The 12,131-nt window shown below is 49.7% G+C and overlaps 1 protein-coding gene across 1 annotated transcript in view; it reads right to left on the reverse strand.

Moving 5' to 3' along the window:
* The window catches only part of LOC146870167 (uncharacterized), a 740,305-nt gene that overhangs the window by 73,624 nt on the left and 654,550 nt on the right, over window positions 1-12,131 (reverse strand). The gene's annotated exons all lie outside the window — the stretch shown is intronic.

A 12,131-nucleotide genomic window follows, 5' to 3' on the forward strand; every position in this document is an offset into this window, starting at 1 on the left:
AATCCCTTCCATATTAGAGATTTTCGCCATTACTGGCCCTAATAGGCGGTGGAGAAGTTGTTCCATTTTATTTTCTAGTGCTGAAATAATTTCTTGGGTCCCATCCCTCCCTTTTTCATAACGACAATTTGGACAAGCTATGTTATCAGGGTTCTTACTAGTGCCTTTGGTGGGCTTAGCCGGCCCTTTTCGACTGGGTTTACTGGCACGGATAGAGCATTGTGAGCCACCCGGCACTGAGAGCCCTGCTGAGACTTGTAGTTTATTAGAGCGTGTAACTACCTCTCCTCTAGGGCTCCGTATGGGGTTAGCTTCTCCTGATACTAGATGAATACTAGTCCCCTCCCTTGGGGCGTCCCCCTGCGCTACTCTTTGTTGTGTAGTCGATTGAATGTCCCCTGTGTCTTGTGAACTCAGTACTGCATTTTGCCTGCCGTTAGTCGGCCCTATTGAGCCCACAGTCGTGGTATCCCCCTGTGAACTTAGGTCAATAGTTAGTGGTGTGTCAGAAATGTCAGACTGAATCTCATGGACCGTGGAGGGTTCAATTGAATGTACCCCTCCACCGGGCGTTTGGCAGGAGGCTATGTTACCCAGAGAGGATCGTTTCTTTGCTAGTTGAGAATCCAGTGAGAGTCTATGCTCGGCCAACTGAATCTCATGTACTAAAAGCGATTTGGTTCTTGTAATAAAAGCATCGAGGGTCCCTTTAACCCCTCCCTTCACCCTCGGCTTGGAGATCTTGTTTTTAACCATTGTTAGGCGACACAATGCCTATTATCCCTTTTACAGACCCTCTTGTTTTAGATACACAGATCTAATACACTAACAATATTGCAATGAAACCGGCTATACTCAGTACCTGCCGCTTTCAGGCAATCTTCCTGCGAACAATATGCACAAGGCAGGGTCAGTAAGGCGTACAACATAAAATAGAGTCACCTGAATAGCAGCATACCATGTGGGGCCTCTCGTGTCCACGCCTGCAAAATGCAAGTATCAGTAGATGACTTAAGGCCAGGAGGAAAGCACATACATGAGGAACGGGACGTGGCCCTGCCCTGGACTCCTTTGGCCCCTGACGGCCACAGACGGCCCGCCCTCTGCCCGGGCTCAGCCCGGCGCCGCCCGCGTGTGTCCCGCGACGCGGAGAGAGCCTCTTGGTTTTAGCGCCTCCAGGCGCGGAAGTGCCGGTGATTGGGGGCGTGGCTGATACTTGGAAACCTGGGAGCTGTAGTTCCTGCGCTCCGTTAGTCAAGCCCAGCTAGCGCCGCCAGCAACGGGAGGGAGAGCGTCCGCCTTTCAGGTGAGTCCTGCAACCGCTGGTCTCCCCGCAATCAGACCCCAGTCAAAGGTGCTCCTTGCCAAAAGCGATGTCACCCGCTCCACCGAGGGAGCCTCTCGGTTTTAGAGCCTCCAGGCGTGGAAGTGCCGGTGATTGGGGGCGTGGCTGCTACTTGGAAACCTGGGAGCTGTAGTTCCTGCGCTCCGTTAGTCAAGCCCAGCAAGCGCCGCCAGCAACGGGAGGGAGAGCGTCCGCCTTTCAGGTGAGTCCTGCAACCGCTGGTCTCCCCGCAATCAGACCCCAGTCAAAGGTGCTCCTTGCCAAAAGCGATGTCACCCGCTCCACCGAGGGAGCCTCTCGGTTTTAGAGCCTCCAGGCGTGGAAGTGCCGGTGATTGGGGGCGTGGCTGCTACTTGGAACCCTGGGAGCTGTAGTTCCTGCGCTCCGTTAGTCAAGCCCAGCAAGCGCCGCCAGCAACGGGAGGGAGAGCGTCCGCCTTTCAGGTGAGTCCTGCAACCGCTGGTCTCCCCGCAATCATACCCCTGTCAAAGGTGCTCCTTGCCAAAAGCGATGCAGTCATTCCAAAGTTAGCATTTACCGCGAGGTTATAATGCACTTAAGAGTATATGGTTTAACCGCATCCACAAACAGCAGTAAAGAATAGACTCTGCTAGCTGCAGAGGGGTCCTGCTCAGGCAGAAGCACCCCCTCACATAGTAAACCAAGCACCCTTCCCTCAGAATTGTTAGGGCCTGCTAGAGGGGTGACTGCTAGGTTTATATGTGTGTGTATGGTGAGATATAGGAACCTATACCTCAGTGCTAACACTACCTCACACAGGCTGCAGTAGTAGGCCTGTGGTGTCAGATTGTGAATGCTTCCCAGGGGTGGCTTAATACATGCTGCAGCCCCTGGTAGGCCTGTGAAGTACCAATGCCCTAGGTACCTAAGGTACCATATACTAGGGGCTCATAAGGTACCACAGTATCCAATCACTAGTGCATCTAATATGCACACCAAGTTGTTTTAGAGAGATCAGTGAGATTAGCAGGGACCCAGCCAGACTATAGTCAGAAACCAGTGTATACATCAGAAAAAAAGTGGGGGCAACACAAGTGCAGATCCTACTCTCCTACACAATCCCCCCCCCCCAAACGCAGGGACATTAAACTAACCTTGACCAGTTGAGTCTTCATGTTCTAAGTGGAAATACCTCGAGAGTCCATCTGCATTGGCATGTTGGGTCCCAGGTCTATGTTCCACTGTATAGTCCATCCCCTGTAGGGAAATGGACCACCTGAGCAGTTTAGGATTTTCACCTTTCATCTGTTTGAGCCATAGGAGGGGCTTATGGTCAGTCTGAACTATGAAGTGAGTGCCAAACAAGTATGGCCTCAGCTTCTTCAGGGCCCACACCACAGCAAAGGCCTACTTATCAATAGCTGACCAACGTTTCTCTCTAGGGGTCAGCCTTCTGCTTATGAAAGCTACTGGCTGGTCTTGACCTTCATCATTAAGTTGAGACAGTACAGCTCCCACACCCAGCTCTGAAGCATCTGTTTGAACAATGAACTTCTTTTTGTAATCTGGACTCTGTAAGATGGGGCAGTGCACATTGCCTGCTTGAGGTCATCAAATGCCCTTTGACAGCTAGCTGTCCACTGAACCTTTTTTGGCATTTTCTTGGAGGTCAGATCATTTAAGGGGGTCACTATAGATCCATTTCCCTTAAAAAACCTCCTGTAATACCCAGTCAGGCCCAAGAAGGCTCTCACCTGTGTCTGGGTGGTTGGAGCTACCCAGTCCATTATGGTCTGGATCTTGCTCTGCAATGGTTGAACCTTGCCCCACCTACAAGGTGGCCCAGGTACACAACCTGACTCTGCCCTATCTGGCACACAGTGGCCTTGATAGTGAGGCCTGCTTTCTGCAGGGCCTCCAGTACATTCCTGAGGTGGACTAGGTGATCCTGCCAGGTGGAACTAAAGACAGCAATATCATCAAGATAAGCTGAGCAATAGGTTTCCATACCAGTCAGAACGTTATTCACCAACCTCTGAAATGTGGCAGGTGCATTCTTCAAACCAAAGGGCATTACCACAAAGTGATAGTGCCCACCAGGGGTCGAAAATGCTGTTTTAGCCTTGGCATCATCAGCTAACTTGATTTGCCCATAGCCTGCTGTAAGGTCAAATGTACTGAGATACTTGGCTGAGGCCAAAGTGTCTATTAGTTCATCTGCCCTTGGTATTGGGTAGGCATCAGTCCTGGTGACTGCATTGAGGCCCCTGTAGTCAACACAAAACCTCATCTCTTGCTTACCACCCTGGGTGTGAGGTTTTGGGACAAGGACTACTGGGCTAGCCCAAGGGCTATCTGAGGGCTCAATAACACCTAGCTCCAACATTTTCTGGACTTCAGTCCTGATACAGTCCCTGACATGGTCAGGTTGCCTGTAGATTTTACTCTTTACAGGCAGACTGTCTCCAGTGTCCACCTCATGGGTGCACCAGGAAGTCTGACTTGGGGTCAGGCTAAACATATGTCTAAACTGATGTAGCACTTGTCTACATTCAGTTTGTTGATGTTCCGTGAGGCTGCTTGCCAAAGCAACACCATCAACTGACCCATCATCAGGGTTCTGTGAGAGCAGGTCAGGGAGAGGGTCACTCTCCTCCTCCTGGTCCTCATCAGTTGCCAAGCTCATGTCAGCCCTGTCCACATATGCCTTAAGTCTGTTGACATGGAGCACCCTGAGGGGGCTCCTGGGAGTGCCAAGATCTACCAAGTAGGTGACCTCTCCCTTCTTTTCAACAATTGTATGGGGGCCACTCCATTTGTCCTGGAGAGCTGCTGGGGCCACAGGCTCCAACACCCACACTTTCTGGCCTGGCTGGTAAACAGTCAGGACAGCCTTTTGGTCATGCCAAGCTTTTTGGAGTTCTTGGCTTGCCTCAAGGTTTTTAGTGGCCTTCTTCATATACTCTGCCATCCTGGAGCGGAGACCAAGTACATAGTCCACTACATCTTGTTTGGGAGGTTTGAGAGGTAACTCCCATCCCTCCTTCACCAGACATAATGGTCCTCTAACAGGGTGCCCAAACAGAATTTCAAAAGGGCTGTAGCCAACCCCCTTCTGAGGAACCTACCAGTATGCAATCAGAAGGCAGGGAAGTAAAAGGTCCCATTTTCGCCTAAGCTTCTCTGGGAGTCCTTTAATCATTCCCTTTAGGGTTTTGTTGATTCTCTCAACTAACCCATTGCATTGTGGGTGATAGGGAGTAGTGAATTTGTAGTTTACTCCACACTCCTTCCACATTGCAGTTAGATATCCTGACATAAAGTTAGAACCTCTGTCAGAGATGACCTCCTTAGGGAAACCCACTCTAGAGAAGACTCCAATGAGGGCTCTTGCTACCACAGGAGTTGTGGTAGTCCTTAGGGGTATAGCTTCTGGATACCTGGTGGCATGATCGACTACCACCAGTATAAATCTGTGCCCAGATGCTGTTGGTGGGTCAAGGGGGCCAACAATGTCAATCCCTACCCTTTCAAAGGGAACCCCCACCACAGGTAGTGGTATCAGAGGGCCTTTGTGGTGCCACCTGTCTTGCCACTGGCTTGACAAGTGACACAGGAGCGACAAAACTCCTTTGTGTCTTCAGACATGTGTGGCCAATGAAAATGTGGTACAAGCCTGTCCCAGGTCTTGTTTTGGCCCAAGTGTCCTGCCAATGGGATATCATGTGCTACGGTCAAGAGGAACCCCCTAAACTTCTGAGGAATTACCAACCTCCTGGTGGCTCCAGGGGTAGGATCTCTAGCCTTAGAATATAGGAGCCCCTCATCCTAATAAACCTTATGGGACCCACTAGCACTCCCAGCAGCCAGCTGTCTGCGGGGTTCAAGAGTGGGGCAGCACTGTTGCTCTTTGCTCAGATCTTCCCTGGAAGGTCCCCCTGCCCCCAAGAACTCAACCTGACCAGGCTCAAGTTCCACTGGAGCAGTTCCTTCTTCAGGCTCTGCTTCTCCTCCCTCAGGAGGGGAATCTGAGATCTGAGACAGAGGGGAAGGCCCAGCCTTAACCCTACTGCTCCTCCTCTTGGGTAGCACCTGGTCCATAGTTTCAGGATCCAGAGCTGGTTCAGCTTTATGCATTTTGGCTTGTGACCTGATCACAGCAAATACCTCTGCAGGTATGCCCAACATCTCAGCATGAGTCCATAATTCTACTTTAGACCAGGCTAAAGTCTCCAGATCATTGCCCAACAAACATTCGACAGGGAGGTCTGCACTGACTACTACCTTTTTGAGGCAAGTTACCCCTCCCCAATTCACAACTGCCAGACTATGGTTGGTCCTGGTGTTGCTTGCATTGGTTACCTGGTACATTTCACCCAGGATGATCTGTGTAGGGTCCACTAGGTCCTCTGCCACCATGGTGACACTAGCACCTGTGTCCCTAAATGCCAAAGTCTGTTTGCCATTTATGATAGGCTGCAGTTTGTATTTGCCCAGATTACTGGGGCTCACTAGGAAGGACATATCAAGGTCTCCCTCACAAACTAGCAATGCCTGTGTTGGTACTCTGACTAGGCCAGATTCCACATCAGAACCCAGGGTCAACCCTACTACACCCTTATTCTGAGTATTACCTCCACCAATGACTGCACTAGGGGGAACAGTTGCCTTAGGGGCTGGAGTGGTGGTGGTTTGGTCTTTGGACTTTGTACAGTCAAGAAGTCCAGTGCCCTTTCTGTTTACAGAATTTGCACCAGGGCTTCTTTTGGCCTTTTCCCTTTGCAGATTGTGACTCCCCACCAGTTGCAGATTTTTGGGCCCCTTGTGAAGACTTCTGATCTTTAGATTTATCCCCACCTTTCTCTGAGCCTTTAGGATCTTGCTTCTTAGTGTCACCACCTTGGTTCTGGCTTTTCTGCCTCACCCTGGTTCTGACCCATTTGTCTGCCTTCTTTCCCAATTCTTGGGGAGAGGTCAGATCAGAGTCCACCAGGTACTGATGCAACAACTGGTTCTGGCAATTATTAAGGATCTGTTCTCTCATTATAAGATTATACAATCCCTTAAAGTCAGTTACTCTACTACCAACCATCCAACCTTCTAGAGCCTTGGTTGCACAATCAACAAAGTCAGTCCAATCCTGAGTCTGTGCTTTCTGGGTGTCTCTGAACTTCAACCTGTACTGTTCAGTGGTTAAGCCAAACCCATCTATCAAAGCACTCTTCAGGGCTTCATAATCATTAGCATCCTCTTCTCTAACAGTGAGGAGCTTGTCTCTACCTTTATCTGAAAAGGAGAGCCACAAGATTGCTGCCCACTGTGTCTGGGGGACCTGTTGAACTTTACAGGCCCTCTCCATAGCAGTTATCCATTTGTGGATATCATCCCCACTCTGGTAGGAAGGAACAACCTTGGACAGGTTCCTATGGTCTGGAATGTAATCTCTGCCTCTAGGGACACTGTTGCTGCCACCAGGGGTATCTAACCCCTCCTTCTTAGAAGCTCTTTGGAGCTCGAAGGCTTCCCTATCTAAGGCCAATTGCTTGGTTCTGAGGGCAAGCCTAGCTTCCTCATACTGGAGCATCTTCAACCTTCTTTCAGAGGAGGACTCCCTGGGATAGGTGGAGTTCCTCTGGTGAACAGATTCTCTTCCAGAGTGGTAGGAATGGTCAGAGTCCCTTGAGAGGGACCTTTGCCTCTCTCCCACTTTGTCAGTTCTCTTAGGGAGAAATGCTCTGTTCTTTTCAGACCCATCTGGGCCTGGCCCTTCAATCACAGACTCCAGGTCATCTTGATTTTCATCATCAGACCCAGAGCCTATGGCTGACCCACTCCCTGATGCAGACCCACTTGCTTGTTTCAGGTCATCTGCTACTAACAGATCTATCAGGTGTTGTGATGAGGGACTCCTGCCCACCCCGAGTTGTCTTTCAAAACATAAGGCCTTCAGTTCAGTGTAGGCTATATCTTTGTACTGAGATGTGGTGGACCCACTGGCTCCACCTTGGTGAGACATACTAGTGTTGTGCAGTGTTGTACTACCTACACTAGTTGAGGCCTACTGGACCTAGCTTGAGCTGTAGCAAGGGTGTGCTTATCCCTTCACAAACAGCTCTAAGTTCAGTAGAACTTATTGATACTAGCTTGACTTTATATGTACCTTGAGTACCTTTAGTGGTTTTCAGTTAGTAATTCAAATAGAGATTTTCTGGTAAAACAATGGCAAGCTGGAATCCCACACGCTGCCCACCAATGTGAGAAGTTGGCCTGGCATATGCTGGTCACTAGTTATAGTGGCCACCTTGCACCAGTCCAATTCTACTCTTATGGTACATAGGTTTAAGACAACCTTTTAAAGAAAGCTATCCTAGTGGTAGCTGTGGAGAGCAGCCTTCAGGCTAAGTCTCTGAGGAATGTAAAGCAGCTTGTTTTACCTTATAATCTCTTGAATTACCAAATGAAAGGGACACCACACAGGTATATATATCAAATAGATATGTATTTATTCTTAGATACACTCTACTAATCTCTTTATGAGATTAGAACCCAGATACACATTCAAATGTCAACACTTCTCAATAAATTAAGCACAAATATGGCTGTAGCCCTAGGGGCGTACCAGACCATATACTAAGAAAATGGTTTAACAAACTCGACTTCCAAAATGAAAAGGACTAGGGCTTTGGGAACCGCTGGGGCTTCACTTCTGCAGTGTTAGCAGGTAAGTAATCAGCCGACGGGAGACGCGTGCAGTGTCTAAACACAGCCGCGGGTTTCCTATTGGTTTCAATGGCACAAGTCGCGGTTTGTAATTTAAAGTTTTAGGGCACTTCGGAGAAGTCAACAAGCAAGCCACTTACAGGGTAAGTATTTCGAGGGCCAACACACACTTGGGCACCGGAGTGCACGAGTTACCTCACCCACGGAAGCCGGGTGCATAGGTGTCTTTTGGTGTTGGGTCGCGATGCTGTTTTCAATGGAGATCACTGAAGACTTGCTGCTTGTGATGACTGGAGAGGTGTCTGCTGGAATCCGAAGATGGATTGAAGTTGAAGAGGACCTGAAAATTGAGGGGACAGAGTTCAAAGTCACTTGCCAGTGACCGGTGGCCAGCAGGATGGATGACCACTGATGTCGCGTCGCTTCAGGTCGTCGATGGTGATTTGTCTCTTCGCTCACGAGATCCAGGAGAGATCAACGATGACCAGCAGCTGGATTCAGAGCGTCCCACAAAGTCTGCAGCTGATGGTGTCTGCAACCGGATTGGAACCAACAAACCTTGGCAACTGCAAGTCTTGTGTGGAGTGAAGATTGAAGATGGTGCAGACCTGCAAGGTCTGATGGACTTACCCAGCGAGGGTAAGTGAGGGCAGGCCCGGAGCAACCAGGAGAGCCCTTGAAGTCGATGAGAAAGTCTTCGGGTGAGTCACTAGCCAACGGGCAAGCAACTGCAAAGACGCCTTTGCAAGAAAAGTTCCACAGGAGCCCACGGTCACTCAGGATGGGGTAGGCCGCTGATTTTCGGTACCAGACCTGCTAGGGACTTGGACTACAAATGGTCCAAAGCACAAGTTCGTAGAACGTTGTTTAGGGTTTGCACTCAAAATCAGTGCACGGTTCCCTGGTATTGCTGTTCCTCGTCACTCGTGGGGTCCAGACACCACAGCTTCGCTGGGGACTCAAAATGGCCACTGAGAGGTCAGGAAATCCACTTCAGGGGATGCAGGGACTTCGGACTCCGGCGGGAGCGGTGAAGTTTGCAACCGTTGATCAAGTTACTGGTGCCTGCCAAGCAGGGGAGTCACTCCTTGACTCCAAGGGAGATTCTTCAGTCTTCCAGAGATAGTGGAACGTCGAAGGGCCAGGATTCTTCTTTGTAGAGCGTCGTCCAGGTGTAATCTGAATTGCATTGGCAATGCTTGGTATCTTATAGTGAAGATAGGGGAGGGACTAGCTCTATGACCACTCCTCTAGGAGGGTCAGGGTAGTGGGTGGTTACACCCACTTCCCTTTGTCCAGTTTCGCGCCAGAGCAGGGGCAGGTAGCCCCTGAACCGGTTTGAGCTGGCATATGCACAGAGTAGCTTACTGCTCCCCCAGTGCAGGACTTCAAAGGCACTCTAAGAGTGCACCCACCCAGCTCCAATACACTAAATCCTGTCTGGGAGGTGGTAACACCTCCCTGTGACAGGATACCCTTTGTTGGGCTTCCTCCACTGTGAATTTCGGTCAGCAGCAGGAGGGCAGCCCGGTGTCTGTGCTGGTGGCATCCATTTTGTGATGCCAGGGCTCTAGAAGATTTCTACCGTTTAGTACAGTGGGTACATGTCGTCCCCTCTAGAAGTTACTGGTGTGGGTGTATGATTCCAAGTTGTTTGACACATGTTTTGATGCAGTCATTCCAAAGTTAGCATTTACCGCGAGGTTATAATGCACTTAAGAGTATATGGTTTATGTGTTTGAGGGCTGTGGAATGTGTTGCTCTTGCCGGATCCCATGCCTGTTGCATCCTATCGGGTGGACGTATTGCCCCCCTTCCCGTCCAGGCGCCCTGCTGTTTTGTCCTGCCGCGTTCTCTCCCCCCCCCCCCTCCCCTGCCCCCGCCCCATGGCCGCTGCCTTGCGTTCCTCCTGCAGCCACCAATATTGCTTGTAGTTGTCCCTCAATGACGGACGGGTCCTTGTACGTGAGCCCCTGCGTATGCGAGATGAGATGTCTGTTGGTTCTTTTTTTTTTTTTTCTTTTTGTAATAGCTCTGCACCGAAGTTTGCTGTTTCCTTCCGATTGTTGCGGGGGGGTTGGGTGTAAAGGTGGTAGTGGACGATTTACCTATACAGTATCTCTTTCATGTGCTGCGGTCCTAGTACTCGCCGGAGTGTCTGGATGGGACCGTGAGCCTAGGATTCGTTTCCAGTCCACGAACCCAAAAATGTAAGACCAATCCACTCTGCACTGGTTACACCTTGGTACTCCTCACCAGGGTTGAGGGTGTGTATCGCCATGAATGTTAGGATATTACATTGTTTACGTCTCCTAATCTGGTACACCTTAATTGTAAACACTTGTTGATATTGCGGCCTGCCTCCGGGTTGTTGGCGTGACGCGGTGTGACCATTCTTTAGCACAATAAAGGTCTTTAAAAAAAAAAAAAAAAAAGAGTATATGGTTTAACCGCATCCACAAACAGCAGTAGAGAATAGACCCTGCTAGCTGCAGAGGGGTCCTGCTCAGGCAGAAGCACCCCCTCACATAGTAAACCAATCACCCTTCCCTCAGAATTGTTAGGGCCTGCTAGAGGGGTGACTGATAGGTTTATATGTGTGTGTATGGTGAGATATAGGAACCTATACCTCAGTGAGGAGTGCTAACACTATCTCACACAGGCTGCAGTAGTAGGCCTGTGGTGTCAGATTGTGAATGCTTCCCAGGGGTGGCATAATACATGCTGCAGCCCCTGGTAGGCCTGTGAAGTACCAATGCCCTAGGTACCTAAGGTACCATATACTAGGGGCTCATAAGGTACCACAGTATCCAATCACTAGTGCATCTAATATGCACACCAAGTTGTTTTAGAGAGATCAGTGAGATTAGCCGGGACCCAGCCAGACTATAGTCAGAAACCAGTGTATACATCAGAAAAAAAGTGGGGGCAACACAAGTGCAGATCCTACTCTCCTACACAACCCCCCCCCCCCAAACGCAGGGACATTAAACTATCCTTGACCAGTTGAGTCTTCATGTTCTAAGTGGAAATACCTTGAGAGTCCATCTGCATTGGCATGTTGGGTCCCAGGTCTATGTTCCACTGTATAGTCCATCCCCTGTAGGGAAATGGACCACCTGAGCAGTTTAGGATTTTCACCTTTCATCTGTTTGAGCCATAGGAGGGGCTTATGGTCAGTCTGAACTATGAAATGAGTGCCAAACAAGTATGGCCTCAGCTTCTTCAGGGCCCACACCACAGCAAAGGCCTCCCTCTCAATAGCTGACCAACGTTTCTCTCTAGGGGTCAGCCTTCTGCTTATGAAAGCTACTGGCTGGTCTTGACCTTCATCATTAAGTTGAGACAGTACAGCTCCCACACCCAGCTCTGAAGCATCTGTTTGAACAATGAACTTCTTTTTGTAATCTGGACTCTGTAAGATGGGGCAGTGCACATTGCCTGCTTGAGGTCATCAAATGCCTTTTGACAGCTAGCTGTCCACTGAACCTTTTTTGCCATTTTCTTGGAGGTCAGATCATTTAAGGGGGTCACTATAGATCCATTTCCCTTAACAAACCTCCTGTAATACCCAGTCAGGCCCAAGAAGGCTCTCACCTGTGTCTGGGTGATTGGAGCTACCCAGTCCATTATGGTCTGGATCTTGCTCTGCAATGGTTGAACCTTGCCCCACCTACAAGGTGGCCCAGGTACACAACCTGACTCTGCCCTATCTGGCACACAGTGGCCTTGATAGTGAGGCCTGCTTTCTGCAGGGCCTCCAGTACATTCCTGAGGTGGACTAGGTGATCCTGCCAGGTGGAACTAAAGACAGCAATATCATCAAGATAAGCTGAGCAATAGGTTTCCATACCAGTCAGAACTTTATTCACCAACCTCTGAAATGTGGCAGGTGCATTCTTCAAACCAAAGGGCATTACCACAAAGTGATAGTGCCCACCAGGGGTCGAAAATGCTGTTTTAGCCTTGGCATCATCAGCTAACTTGATTTGCAAATAGCCTGCTGTAAGGTCAAATGTACTGAGATACTTGGCTGAGGCCAAAGTGTCTATTAGTTCATCTGCCCTTGGTATTGGGTAGGCATCAGTCCTGGTGACTGCATTGA

The sequence above is a fragment of the Triturus cristatus genome, chromosome 1_1, assembly GCF_964204655.1.
Source record: "Triturus cristatus chromosome 1_1, aTriCri1.1, whole genome shotgun sequence".
In the NCBI taxonomy this organism is placed as follows: Eukaryota; Metazoa; Chordata; class Amphibia; order Caudata; family Salamandridae; genus Triturus; species Triturus cristatus.